Source organism: Schistocerca cancellata, chromosome 1, assembly GCF_023864275.1.
Source record: "Schistocerca cancellata isolate TAMUIC-IGC-003103 chromosome 1, iqSchCanc2.1, whole genome shotgun sequence".
NCBI lineage: Eukaryota > Metazoa > Arthropoda > Insecta > Orthoptera > Acrididae > Schistocerca > Schistocerca cancellata.
The window spans coordinates 1,195,352,614-1,195,368,365 of record NC_064626.1 but is presented as its reverse complement, the minus strand read 5'-3'; positions in this window follow the sequence as shown (position 1 = coordinate 1,195,368,365).

Genomic DNA, 15,752 nt, shown 5'->3' with positions numbered 1-15,752 from the left:
TGAACAAATTAGAAAATTCAAACAAAATCAAAATCAAATCAATACACTGCACAAAAGAGAAATCCGGGAAGTACAAGATCAGTTGGCACAAGTAATACAAGAATTACATATTTCAGAGGACACTCGGGAAGAGGGATATAGAAATACGTTACAACCACAAAATAATAACACAGGACACTTCGGAAATTATGAAAGAAATTGGCAAGGCGAATTGAATTTTGAGATGGAACCGCCGAAACGACGTAACAATGAGCGATCTGCTACTCGCCGACATGATGATTTTGACTATAAGCTGTTCATTACTACATGTAAGTTCAAAACATTTAAGAATTCTAGCAACGACATTCATCCAGAAGCGTGGCTCCATCAATTCTCTCATTTTTTTCCTCCCAACTGGTCATTAGAGCACAGATTATAGTTTATGTGTGGCTATTTAGAGAATGAACCAGCTGAAAGAATGCGATCGGTCATTCACGATTGTGACAGTGAAGGAGAATTTTATCATGACTTCCTCTCAGCATATTGGTCTCAACCTACACAAGACCGAGTAAAACATAGCATCATAATGATGAAACATTTCGAACAATCTGAATTTTCCAGTCTTGTGAAATATTTTGAAGACATGTTGCACAAGAATCAGTACCTGTCAAATCCATACAGCCCTTCAGAACTCATCCGCATTTGCTTAATGAAATTGCCTGAACATTTAAGAAATATTATTTTGGCAGGACGTTGCAAAGACGACACTGAAGCTCTTACAAGAATCAGAAATTGACACAGACAGTCGCGGGATGCGAAAACAGGAAAACAATCACTACAGGTCACATCCGTCACAATTCCGTGACGACAGAAACAATAACTGGACACGACAAGTCTATTCTTACAACGCAAATCGTGACCAAAACAATTTGTAAAATTTTTTGTGGGAAGGATGGGGGCTATGTAAGTAGGCTGTATAGGTTCTTATATTGGTAACGCCACGTAGCGCTCTGTATGAAAATCACTGGCTGTGCTGTGTGCAGTCTGTGGCTAGTTTGCATTGTTGTCTGCCATTGTAGTGCTGGGCATCTGGGTGTTCAGCGCGTGGCCTTGCGCAGTTGGAGGTGAGCCGCCAGCAGTGGTGGATGTGGGGAGAGAAATGGCGGAGTTTTGAAATTTGTAAGACTGGATGTCATGAACTGCTATGTATATTATGATTTTTCAACACTATTAAGGTAAATACGTTGTTTGTTCTCTATCAAAATCTTTCATTTGGTAACTATGCCTATCAGTAGTTTGTGCCTTCAGTAGTTTGAATCTTTTATTTAGCTTTCAGTAGTGGCGCTCGCTGTATTGCAGTAGTTCGAGTAATGAAGATTTTTGGTGAGGTAAGTGATTTGTGAAAGGTATAGGTTAGTGTTAGTCAGGGCCATTCTTTTGTAGGGGTTTTTGAAAGTCAGATTGCGTTGCGCTAAAAATATTGTGTGTCAGTTTAATGACAATCATGTACAATTTTTCTAAGGGGACGTTTCACACAAGAAGACGTGCATATATCGTCCAGAGTTCGTAGTAGGAAAGAAAAGTTACGAATTGGGGCAGTGTCGTGTGGAACTGGAATGAATACTAATTGAAGTGGGAAAGCTGAAAGTGATGTGATTATAATGTTGTGACTATTCCTTGTGTTGTATTCCATGTTGCAGTGTGGTGTATGTCATGTAATTTAAGTATGTGTGGTTTGCATGGGAGAGTGCAAGGTAGTTTCAGAGGTAGTGGGTTATGCATGTTCCTTTTGTACCGCTCGGTCTGGAGGAAAGTTTCGTGATGATGGTTGTGAGAGTCGAAGTGTGAGATATAGCAAAAGATCCACCATCCTATCCAGAAAGTGCACTGTAGCGTTAAAGACTTACGAGACCATAAGATAGAGAATCACCAATGTAAAGCCATGCCCTCTGGGCGGAATTTCTCATGTGTTATTGTTGTAGGTTATAGAATTTGTGTGTTTAGGTTATAGAATTTATCGGAATAAATAAGATAGTGAAAAGAAAAAGATTGGTGACCTTTTTCTTCGAATTGTATGTTGCAATGATATCCAGAATTTATAGTGTGTGCGCCATTCATATTCAGTGCGATGGCCACGTGTTGATGAAAGCCGTTAAATAAAAAAGAAAATGTGGTATTGCCAGTGCGTAGTGAAGTCAGAGTTGTGTAAATTACCAACAGTCAGATGTGCGTTTCCCTTGCGTAGTATTCATACAGAAGAATAATTTGTAACTTAATTGTGAGTACTAGAGTTCATGTTACTCGATAAATAAGAATGAATCCACTCGCTTGGCAGACCACTCATCTTGCAGGCCTGACTGCTTGATGCCACAGTATGAGCAAGGCATGTGGGTGCCTCTCACCCGTACGTCGTTGCGTATTGCAGCGATATCTCGCTAGCTCCTGTGGTATCGATTCGCGTTGCCGACTTTGTTGTGGTAGGGTGATCTCTGGACATTACCACAGATCCACTACCCAATAGTGGTACGGCATAATCTGTGCCAGACCAGAGATCTACATGGAAGTTTGGGTCGGTCTACGGAGAGTGCACTGGGAGTTGCAGTCGCTAAGCCGATCATTCACCAGAAGCTGGAAATCCAGGTTCGAGTCTCGGTCCGGCACAGTTATTCATATGTCGCTATTGAGTAGTAGACCTACACCTAACGCAGCCAGAAATTCGTATTCAGCAAATAAAGTTCAAATCCTTTCAATTCTTGTTTGAAACTGCTCCCATGGAAAACTAAAGATATATAAGTTCCATCGGCACATTAACAGCATACATAAGACCATCTGGTTCACGTTATAACAAGAAAGCAATGAGCTGATTCCATACCTGGACTTGGAAGTATACAAAACTCCCAACTGCGAACTTGGCGACGAGGTCTATCGAAAACCCACCCACATCAACCAGTCCCACCATCACCCGCATCTTTTATCAGATGACAGGATAGTACACTCAAAATCATTTTAATGAGGCTTGGTCGAAATCTCATTTTCGATGTCCATGTCCCTTTCAAATATCTAGATCAAGTAATAAACCAAAAATACTACTTTTACCCATTGCTGTCAGTGTTTCTTTTCTGCTATTTTGTGAAAAATTGACATTTTGAGCCCTTGGCTGTGTACAAAACATAGGTTGGCTCTTACATAGAAGATAACAGCAACCAGCCACTTTTTACAATGCTATTTATTTATTAAATGAATTTTATCCATACTGGATGCTCTTGAACTCCTTGACTTTTCCTTTACAGAGTGTAGAAAATTTTTTTTCCGCTACCAGTCGCAATAAAAGGTTTTATATTTGTTACATGACCTCAGATATATATACACTCATTTACATGTTTATACTGCTGGAGATCACTGTATAAGTACAAAAAAAATATTTGCTGGTGACTGAACAGATACAAGTGGGACAATTGTAAGTGGCAAGGCAGCATTTGTCCAAAATATATCTGTTCTTACATAAAGATGAAGCATCATTATTATAGTTACCCTGTGGTGACAGTTTTTCCACTTAGTTGCACACTTATTATCATTTTCACGTCCATATTTCTATTTTATAAAGTTTAGCTGCATGTTTCACTATTACGATGTGCAGTCGTGAAATACACTGTGCTTACATACAAACATGTGGGCTATGGTCAAAGAACGTAGACGTGGCGATGTAAAGATGTTGCTCATACAGAAACATGTAGATTATGGTCAGGGAACTTAGCCACAGGAAGTGCAAGGGTGTTGCACATACAGAAACTTAAAAAGCTGTTATAGACTGCGAAGTTTTTTGATGCACATTATGAAATTTTTTGATCCACATTTTTGTCGGAGTACTTAGATCTAGGAAATACAGTGATGTTATATATACGAAATTACTAAAAACTATTACAAAATAAAAAATGACAGCTAGAACTGTTTTGAGCCACACTATTGTGAAAGAAATTAGATCTAGGAACTACAATGATGTTACACACATGAAATTTTGAAAGCTTTTACAAATTATACAATGACAGTTACAGCTTGTGTTTAAAATATGATTTTTACAAATTACGATAATGACACTTGAACTGTTGTATGACTGATACATCGAATTTCCATAATATATTACTTTGTTATTATATCAGAGGGCAATTAGTTTTTGTTTTTGAATATTTCATGAAACATATGAAGACAAGATTAGTTTGCAAGTTCCACTTGTTCGTTGAGAAAAAGGTCTGGTGAGTTAGAGCTGTGGATATAAATTTCTAGCTCTTCGAGCAGATTTAATTTCTTTCCTTTGTTCACGGTGTGTGGTATTTGTAGATTGTCTGTAATGACTGTGGCTGAGTGGCCATGGTCTCTTAGATGCATTGCAAAGGTGGATTTGTCAAAGTTATTTAGCCGGAAGGCATCCATATGCTCACGGTATCTTATAGTGAAACTCCTTCCAGTTTGGCCTATGTAAAACTGTGGGCAATTGTCAGATAAAAGTTTGTTAGTACCTGATTTGTGGAGGCATTGGTTTTTTTCTTACTATTGCGGATGATTTAAACAGCGCCGTTACCGGTTTCGAACCCACGATTCATCTTCAGCGGGCTAGTTCACATTTTACATTAGCTTTCGCGTTCTGTTTCCCCAAATGACGAAATTTCCTTGGGGTGGTGGTGCCGATGAAAAATCCGTGCCATTATGTACCAGTGCAGACTGCTTATGATCTTGCAGCACCACAGTATGATGCACTTTGCTATGCGCATGTATGCGCATAATGTAAAGCACCACTCACAAACTAAGAAGTTTCATCGCTGACGACCGCTGGGTCGCGAAATCTATGTCCACTGAAATCGGAAAGCAATTACAGGACGATAGATACGGAATGGAATAATAAAATGATTAAAAAAAGACAAGCTGCGAAATCGTCGCGAAAAAATAGTGACCCGTATATGTAATAAGTTTCCTTTAATTTACATCTATGCTCACAAACTTTTTGTTAACAGATTAGCGGTTTCGGCCTTTAATGACCATCATCAGATCTGTTCCATAAAAACAAAGTCATAATGTACTGCCATTATGGCTGCAGTACATTACGACTTGGTTTCTATGAAACAAATCTGAAACCGGTAATCTGTTAACAAAACGTTTGTGACCATACACATAAATTAAAGGAAACTGATTAAAAAAGCGTCGCGAAACTTCTTAATGTGTGAATGGTGCTTCACATTATGTGCATACATATTGCATTGCTTCTTCCTACACTTTGTTGCTATATTTAGATTTTTCTGTAAAAAGAGTAGGTTCTCATGAGCCGGCCGCGGTGGTCTCGCGGTTCTGGCGCTGCAGTCCGGAACCGCTGGACTGCTACGGTCGCAGGTTCGAATCCTGCCTCGGACATGGGTGTGTGTGATGTCCTTAGGTTAGTTAGGTTTAAGTAGTTCTAAGTTCTAGGGGACTTATGACCTAAGATGTTGAGTCCCATAGTGCTCAGAGCCATTTGGTTCTCATGACCTCCCTTTCAACACTCAAATGCCAAACTGCACAGCAGACAGCTATCACAACACTGTCAATTCTGGCGCTGACGTGTAAGCGAAAAACAGTCGAGAGTCAGTATGGCAATGAAACGCCAGGGGCCCTGCAGAAGACGCGCTTGTCCCGAGTAGCCATTTGCGACGAGAAATCGATCGTGTCAAAGAGACTTGAGACAGTTGCGACTTGACTTCACACAGGCTACCTGTCGGTTGTCATAGTCTCTGCTCTCCCCGTACATCGCGTAGGCTATTACTAGCCTAGCCGCGCATCTGACTTACTTCCGATGGCTATTGTCATGCACAATTCATAACCAGTTCAGTCGCTGGGTTGCCCGGATTTGAATGCGCGCCACGATTCGTACTGCGCGCCACAGGCGACCCAGCCAATCAGAAGCCGCCAAGCGCCCAGCACACCGACTGTCACCCGCCTAGCGAGCAACCAAGAGAGGCCCAGCCTACTGCTTTCAAATGAATAGTGTTTTTAGTCTTTTTAAAAAAAAATCTAACGGGATAGATAAGGATGATTCTCGGGTAAGTGGATCAATCTTTATTGTCTATTATACAACATACAATCACCAATTATTTTTATTTTACAGTTTCCATTGCCAACTTTAGCCCATATAATGAGGTACTCGTCAGCATTCAATTTCTTATTTCTTCTGGTAGTCAATACAAATGGCATACTGGGAACAAGCGTACCATATGGAACCTTAGCCAAGAGTCCTGTTGTCTCTGCTATACTCCACGTTCTCCAACAGAGAATATTTGCATCTGGAAAGGCTTCAAGGCCACCGTAGTCACAGTGATTGCCCCACACTACAGCAAGTGTGAGCCATGTACTACCTCCAAACAGAGCCTGTACATCACAAACGAAGTTCAGACGGAGGCCTCGAAACACATTCGGGCCTCCAATTAATTGTTGCTTATTGAACTGTCCAGCCAGATCAATGTGTATTGCCTTCAAAGCACGATACACAGGAACGCTGTGCCGCAAGCGACGTCGCCAAGCACGTCGCCGAGGCATTGCTGTGGCACGTTAACACAGCACTAGCGTCTTATACGGTGCGCCAGGACGACCGGCAGTACGACACTCCCAGCAATTGGTGCCAGGCGGACGTCCAGAGCGTCGGGTGTGAACGGGAAAGGCTTTATCTGGCCACGGCGGCTTCCGTTAGCCGGGCAGGGCGCAGGAAGTGACGTCGGAAGCCGGAAGCGGGACACGCGCCACTGCAGGCACAGCGTCTCCAGCCGGCGGCCGCGGCGCAGCTGCGACCCTCTGCGGACGCGTGGAGGACGTGGGAGAGGACACGTGTGAGAGCGTGGCCGCCGCCGGCCTCAGCAGTGGAGCGTCGGTCAACACTGCCATCTGGTTCCCTCTGGAATAAGCACACAAGAAGGCACGCTGAATTACTGATCAACAAAAGCACAACGGGGATAATGGAAGGTAGTCGAATTAAGTCGGGTGATGCTGAGAGAATTTTAGATTATGAAATGAGACACTTAAAGTAGTAAAGGAGTTTTGCTATTTGGGGAGCAAAGTAACTGATGATGGTCGAAGTAGAGAGGATATACAGGGTTATTACAAATGATTGAAGCGATTTCACAGCTCTACACTAACTTTATTATTTGAGATATTTTCACAATGGTTTGCACACACATACAAAAACTCAAAAAGTTTTTTTTAGGCATTCACAAATGTTCGATATGTGCCCCTTTAGTGATTCGGCTGACATCAAGCCGATAATCAAGTTCCTCCCACACTCGGTGCAGCATGTCCCCATCAATGAGTTCGAAAGCATTGTTGATGCGAGCTCGCAGTTCTGGCACGTTTCTTGGTGGAGGAGGTTTAAACACTGAATCTTTCACATCACTATGCATGAAACTTGCCTGCACGCGTTCAACCGTTTCTTCGCTCACTGCAGGCCGACCCGTTGATTTCCCCTTACAGAGGCATCCAGAAGCTTTAAACTGCGCATACCATCGCCGAATGGAGTTAGCAGTTGGTGGATCTTTGTTGAACTTCGTCCTGAAGTGTCGTTGCACTGTTATGACTGACTGGTGTGAGTGCATTTCAAGCACGGCATACGCTTTCTCGGCTCCTGTCGCCATTTTGTCTCACTGCGCTCTCGAGCGCTCTGGCGGCAGAAACCTGAAGTGCGGCTTCAGCCGAACAAAACTTTATGAGCTTTTCTACGTATCTGTAGTGTGTCGTGACCATATGTCAATGAATGGAGCTACAGTGAATTTATGAAATCGCTTCAATCATTTGTAATAGCCCAGTAAAGTGTAGACTGGCAATGGCAAGGAAAGCGTTTCTGAAGAATAGAAATAAGTTAACATCGAGTATAGATTTAAATGTTAGGAAGTCGTTTCTGAAAGTTTTTGTATGGAGTGTAGCCATGTATGGAAGTGAAATGTGGACGATAAACAGTTCCGACAAGAAGATGGTTCAAATGGCTCTGAGCACTATGGTACTTAGCATCTATGGTCACCAGTCCCTAGAACTTAGAACTACTTAAACCGAACTAACCTAAGGACAGCACACAATACCCAGTCATCACGAGGCAGAGAAAATCCGTGACCCCACCAGGAATCGAACCCGGGAACCTGGGCGTGGGAAGCGAGAACGCTACCGCACGACCACGACCTGCGGACTCCCACAAGAAGAGAATAGAAGTTTTCGAAATGTCGTGCTACAGAAGATTGCTGAAGATTAGATGGGTAGATCACATAACTAATGAGGAGGTATTGAATAGAACTGGGGAGAATAAGAGTTTTGGCACAACTTGACTAGAAGAAGGGGTCGGTTGGTAGGGCATATTCTGAGGCATTACTTGACTAGAAGAAGGGATCTGTTGGTAGGGCATATTCAGGCATTAAGGGATCACCAATTTAGTATTGGAGGGCAGCGTGGAGGGTAAAAATCGTAGAGGGAGACCAAGAGATGAATACAGTAAACAGATTCAGAAGGATGTAGGTTGTAGTAGGTAGTGGGAGATGAAGAGGCTTGCACAGGATAGAGTAGCATGGAGAGCTGCATCAAACCAGTCTCAGGACTGAAGACCACAACTACAACAATACACACCTGTTAAATTCAGTACCAAGAAAGGTATAAGAAATATAATCTTGAACTGTAGTTTTATAAATAAGACATGTTAATTTTGTAATGGAAATGAAATGGAAATGAGCGTTTGGCGTCATTGGCCGGGAGGCCCCTCGCGGGGCAGGTCCGGCCGCCTTGGCGCAGGTCTTATTACATTCGGCGCCACATTGGGCGACCTGCACGCCGGATGGGGATGAAATGATGATGAACACAACACAACACCCAGTCCCTGAGCGGAGAAAATCTCCGACCCAGCCGGGAATCGAACCCGGGCCCGGAGGACGGCAATCCGTCACGCTGACCACTCAGCTACTGGGGCGGACAATTTTGTAATAATGACTATTCACGGTGTGGAGAAAATTCTATGGGTTAACGTTTAGGAAACATTCTTTATACATAAAAGAATAAAAAGTGTTGTACGAACATGGGTCTGGAAAAGCTTTGTTTCCATGATAGAACTCATTTTCTATTTCTTTTCATAATCACATTAATCGTGGAAAACTCACAAGAACAGGATATACCAGCATCACATACACGTTTTCTTACATGAAATGTTACGTTATAATATCCAGTACGTTTCAGTCACCACCAATGTTTAGCAGATGATAATGGCCATAGCGCTCAGCGTTTGTATCGGGAGGGATTTCCGGAACGACAATGGCCCGAGTGACTGTCGTCTTAGGAAGCTTGGGACATCTAAGCTTATTACTCGCGACTGAGGGAGGCATAGAAGGGCTAGGATACCTCAGCTGGAGGAGGAACATCTTCGTGCAGTTTATGACAACCCTAGAGTGACCATAAGACAATTAGATGTTACGAGTAATGTTGACCACATGGCTGGGGAGTGTTTCATGAGATCCTGCTGCATCCGTACCACGTACAACGAGTGCAGGCGCTATCGGTAGCTGATTTTCCAGCACGGGTATGCTTCTGCGAATGGTTCCTTCAACAGTGCGTCAGCCCTGACTAGAGCAAATGCGCTGTTCATTGATGAGGCTTAGTTTTAAAGCAGATAATTAGTGTGTTGAAGAGTTGTGAAAACTGATCCGTAAAATGGAAATTAAGTGTTTCTGGACTCATGTCACACAACTTATACCCTTCCTTTCCGTGTGAGGAATGTTTTCTGAAACTTTGGCCATACACTTTCCACGTCACACTTAGCAAATACTGTGTCCACCCCCGCCAACTCTCTACGCTGGCCTACAGCTCATCGTCTATGCCAAAATGTTGTCTTCACAGCCAGCACTTCATGTGACCAGAGATGAAACTCAGTAAGAGACCATTAAGGACTGTATTGAGGGTAATCAAACATTTGGAATTGAAAACGATCCAGCAGCACGATCATTGCCCCTGCAGAATAAGGCTGAGAATTGTCTTGAAGAGCCGGCCGCTGTGGACGAGCGGTTGTAGGCGCTTCAGTCTGGAACCGCGCGACCGCTACAGTCGCAGGTTCGAATCCTGCCTCGGGCATGGATGTGTGTGATGTCCTTAGGTTAGTTAGGTTTAAGTAGCTCTAAGTTCAGGGGACTGATGACCTCAGATGTTAAGTCCCATAGTGCTCAGAGCCATTTGAACCATTTTTGGTCTTGAAGAAGAAAACGCACGACAGTTATGTAATGTCGGCTGCATAACTTCAGGCGAAATTTATACCAGGCCCATGCCTATTGTTCTAGGTATCTTTATGTGCTCCTTATGTGCTCATAACTAAAAGGAACGACCTAACGCGATCGACGGCCGTATTACAGAGACTACCGAACACACCTGTGCAAAACGTCATCGAATTTTCATTGTAGTTTCCATTTCGCGACCGATCGTTCCTTACCTTCCGAATAACCCTCGTATATGTATACATGTGTGTGCCATGCATGTGCAACTTTCGAAAATGCGAGTGTTGACGAAAGAAAATCTCTGTTCCAAAGCAATTTGTGCAGCAACATTAAAAACGATGGATCCTAATAATTGTAACTAGTACCTTCAAGTCGACCTTATGACGTACATAATTCCCGATACCTCACCACATTCAGTTCGTACTCTTTTCGGTTTCTTTTTTTTTTTTCCACAGCTACACACCGACCCTTCAAAATGCTACAAACTGTCATTAAAAGTGTGTGCCATCTGATGATGCATCACCAGACGACTTGAACTGAATACAAATAAAGGGCGACGGTTGCAGTTGTTTCTGAAAGTATGACATCAGTGAACAGCTCCTTCATATGAGATTTCCTAAAAATTTGAGTGTTCCACTACCTGTAATTTTTGGTGGCTTTATATGCAGAGATTAGCCACTTGCCTGTTACGTCTTCACCGTCTTCTTCTTCTTATCATTCTTCACCACGAGTAGTAGTATCTTTTCCTGTACCAATTTCAGTCTAGCAAGTTTCTCTGTTGTCTTCCATGATCTCCCCTTCATTATTGTTTGTAATTCAATACTTTTTTGTTTCTCCTCATTCCCTATTGCAGTCGGTGTGTCCTAACCATTTTACCCTTTTGTTTCAGTAACAGCTAACTGAATAAATTCCCAACTCAGACTGCAACCTTTCGTGCATCTCATAAATTTCATTTCATTGTCCTGTAAGGGATATATCTATGCTTTAGTTTATTAATCGTATGACTTAAATCTATTATCGACGCGTTTCAAGCCAGTAGTACTCATCATTAGGCATCAGGGCATAGAAATCACTAGAATAGTATGTGTGGTATTAATGCTATCAAATATATTATCTCTAATTCTTGAGTTGGGAGGGTATTGCTCCACTTGTATGTCCATGTGATCTGCATCTAACGAAAACCCTGTCAGCTCAAGAAATTGGCGATAAACTGTTCATTAATATCAGTAGCATAAATAATGTTTGTGATTTGTATGTGTTGATGCCTGATGATGATCATTATTGATTTAAAAAGTATAGCTAATGCATTATTATTGGATTCATACTCTTAAACATAGTAATTGGTCATGGCACAAACATATGTTAACCACGAAAAACTAATTTGCCTCTAGGAATGAGGATTATTCAGTGTCCTGTATACACGTTTCGTCTTCCTTTCGTAACGTCCACTGCTCTGAGCGACGTGTCAAACCAGACGTAGTCTCTACTTTTTAAAACTGACATTTTTAATTTTTTTGACTTAGGTCCTAGCGTTCTGTATATTGTACCACGCATCATTTATTTCATTCACTTTGTATGTCGTGTTCAAATTGGTTAACTTCCTTCACAGCCTAATAAGTTAAAATGGAAAATTTTCTCAAAAACATGACGAGTAGAACTATTATGGAACGTACTGCGTCTTTTCCTTTAAAATCCGTAATCTTAGGCATTCTGTGAGTAGACCGACCCAGCCAATGTACTCCCCCTGTCGTCTGTCTCCTGTAAAATTATAAGGTCATCAGGGACCGTAAGGGATTACTTTAAGCATCTGGTCCTGTTTTAATGCTTCATTTCAATTTGTTTTTCCTTTGTCTAAAGGTGTCTTTAAGACAGATATGAAGAATTGTGGTCAATAAGCTACACCCATGTCGCACACTTCTATCAACTGTTGTAGTGCCGGTCTTCTCTCTACTAATGTACGTTATGAACTCTGTTTCTTCGTTTGGGATTTTAATAACTTGTTATGTGCTAGGGGTACGCTCGTCTTTCTAACGTACATCATCAAATATCATAACTAACTGGACTAAACTTGTCACGGACTGCTCAACTTTTCTGTAAAGCTATTGTGGTGCCGTGAGATTAGAGTCCTTGAGGGAAAAGATACTTTGCAATATGCTAAACGTAACATTGCCGTCCTAAATGAAGTGAAGAAGAATTACATTGCATGTTTGCAGCATGGTACTGGATTGGTTTCCACCGCTCTCTCTCCTCATTTCACACTGACGATAACTTTTTCGTAGTCAATTTAATTATTAATACTAATTAAGGATGTGAAATATGATGAAGAAGGTAATCTTGGCTGAATATCTCTGTGTATCTAGTTGATCTCAAGAGATATGTGTGCTCGAATTACGAATAAAAGACGTGTGCATTCAGAGCCAATATGGACAACTTTGGGACACATTTCACAGGAGAAGTGTACATGGTGAGGCCTCTGGCTGACGGTACAGGTTAGGTTTTGCGTCTCGAATCTTCTTGGTCCACTGATACTTCTGCTTAAACTTAGTTTACGACACAGTTTCGCAGCGAGGATACATCTTTACTGCAAGAAAGGGACTGTTCATTTACACGAGATGGAAGGGCTGCGTGTGGGCAGAGGCTCTGGGGGTTGGCGAATAGCAAAATAATCCACAAGATTTTTATATTTTACAAGCGCAGCAAAACGGGCACGGCAAGGTGCATAAATAAACTTTATTAAGCTGCCGAATACTTACAGATAATGATTTATTCAAAATAGTAACTGTTCATCACTTTTTTTTTATTCGTCTCAGAAGCACCATGGATGCAGGAATATAAAAAAGTGAATAGCACACAGAAAAAAAATTAATTACAGGCATATATATATATATATATATATATATATATATATATATATATACACAAATATGTGTGCACAGAAACAAAATGTTATAGGCATTTGGCCCATAAGCGGGCTACGTCGACAGCATTTGGGGTTGCCAACATGAGATCCTCTGAAGTGCAGTGTGAAGGACATTCAGGGCAGTTATACATGTGCTGGGTCGTCTGCACCTCTCCACAGTCGCAGAGATTAGATGTAGTAGAACATCCCCACTTCAGAAGGTTATCTCTTGACCGTGCAGTGTTGGTGCGTAGCCTGTTTAGTGATCTCCAGACCACCCAGTCCTCATCGTAACCTGGTGCCAATTCTTCCTTTGGTTCCATCCAGTGCCCTTCTCCCGACCGCTTCCATCTCTCCACCCTAGATCCAGGTTGGTCGCTAAAATCTTCGGTTGCTCTGAGAAAACTGCGTCTAGATTTCAAGCGTTTGGTGGCTGGCTGAGTTTTGTGGAGGAGGTGGCTCTCTGCCGTCTCAGCCCTCGCTCTTTCGCTATAGGCTGCCGCTTCTCTTCGCACTGCAGGAGGTGCAATCCCAGCGAGATGGTAGAGCTTGTCTGTTGGCGTCGGTTTCAGACATCCAGTGACGAGCCTGCAGGTCTCGTTCAGAGCAATGTCGACCTGTTTAGCGTGGGTAGAGTTGTGCCAGACACTGCTTGCATATTCGCCTGCTGGGAAGCAAACTGCTAGTGCTGTGGTCCTCACTACCTCTGGCTTTGCGCCCCAGGAGGAGTTCGTTATTTTCCGAAGAATGTTATTTCTGCCGCTCACCTTCAGTTTGGTGTTAATACAGTTGTTCATCACTTAAGAGAGGTGTAATGATGCAGTGGACAGGAAATAGGTAGTGGAACGGTGAGCTGTTGGATTAGCTAATAAACACATAATGCTTTAAAACACATTTACTACAGAGAGAATTTTCCAGAGGAAAAACGGGTCATGTATGCAACAGACTTAAACAAGGAAGCATTACAGAAGAAAACTCAGTCACAACTTCTCACTGAATCTTGAAACGCTCAATTAAACTCCGGAAAAGTACTCCGGCTACAAGTCAAAGAGATCACACAGTGACAAAATTTACTAGTGAACAATGCACAGCTACAATACACTAAACCGACCGAGGTGGCGCAGTGGTTAACATACTGGACTCGCATTCGTGAGGACGACGGTTCAATCTCGCGTCCGGCCATTCTGAGTCAGGATTTCCGCGATTTCCCTAAATCGCTTCAGGCAAATGCCGGGATGGTTCGCTTGAAAGGGCGCGGCCGATATCCTTCCCCATCCTTCCCTGATCCGACGAGACCAATGACCTTGCAGTTTGGTCTCCAGCCCCAAATCAATTCCCCCAACCAACAAAAAGACACTATCAAAGCCAAAAAGCAGTTAGAAGCTTATACAGCATTCTAAACGAATTACTTTCGTAGCCACTTACAGAAATAAATTTCACACATCAGTAAGGCTGCACATTGTCTCAAGAATTACCTTAATAACTGGTTCAGGCATCACGCCCAGGTCTAGCAACTGGCATCAGGGGATGGAGTAATTACACGTAGCGATAACAAGCGACCAGTAAGCCACGACAGACATAACGCTCGTCAGCCATCAGCACAAACTCTAGGATTTACAACTACAATAATTAAGCTACCTGGAACACATGAAAGAAATACAACCGAGCGAGGTGGCGCAGTGGTTGGCACACTGGACTCGCATTCGGGAGGACGACGATTCAATCCCGCGTCCGGTCATCCTGATTTAGGTTTTCCGTGATTTCCCTAAATCGCTCCCGGTAATTGCCGGGATGGTGCCTTTGAAAGGGCACGGCCGACCTCCTTCCCCGTCCATAAAAAAAAAGAAATACACTGTTTAAAAGGAACCCGTTCAGATGTCCACAGTCCCACAAATGAATAAAATTTACATATGTTTTTGGATAGGGTCCGCCTATAGCAAAACACAATTTTGTTTTTTAACCCAAACATGTTTCACTGCAGTTACAGCATCTTCAGTGGGCTTTTATTTTTCATCTGTTAAAGATAAAGAGTGTACTTTGCTGTTTGTATACATGTAGCTACTAGTTTTTAAATCGTAATTACAGAAATTTAAAAAAACACATAAATTATGAATTCATACAATTTTTAGCACATGGTGTGGTTTTTTTGATGTGTAAATGAGGAAGTACTTTGTTCATTATGAACCGTCATAGGAAGTCCGCGCTTCTACAAGTCAGTAAACTGTGTTTCCTTTTAATCATTTAAGCGACACTGGTAAATATAGATAGCCTTAAACACTGAAAGGTGGCTACACTGAGCCACAGCGCCAGAAATCGCGCCAGAGAGTATTGTTCCGCCGCCTCCACTGGCAGTGATTATTGAGACGCAGCGACAGGCAGTTCTTGCCGAGAGGTTGTGGTGGACACTGCTTGTAGCTGAAGTCAGAGTGAGATGCGGTAGTGGAGAGTGTTGTTCCATGTTTTATGCAGTGGTTTGATGGGAGAGATGATGATGTTCTAATGGAGATATTGTAATGGTCAGAGTGCATTTCGTCAATATGTATGGAGGTATTTTCTTTTATTCTTTAATTCTTTCAGTGACCTGAATAATGTGTCATTACAGGTTCAGTCAACAAAGCATCTGGCGTGTG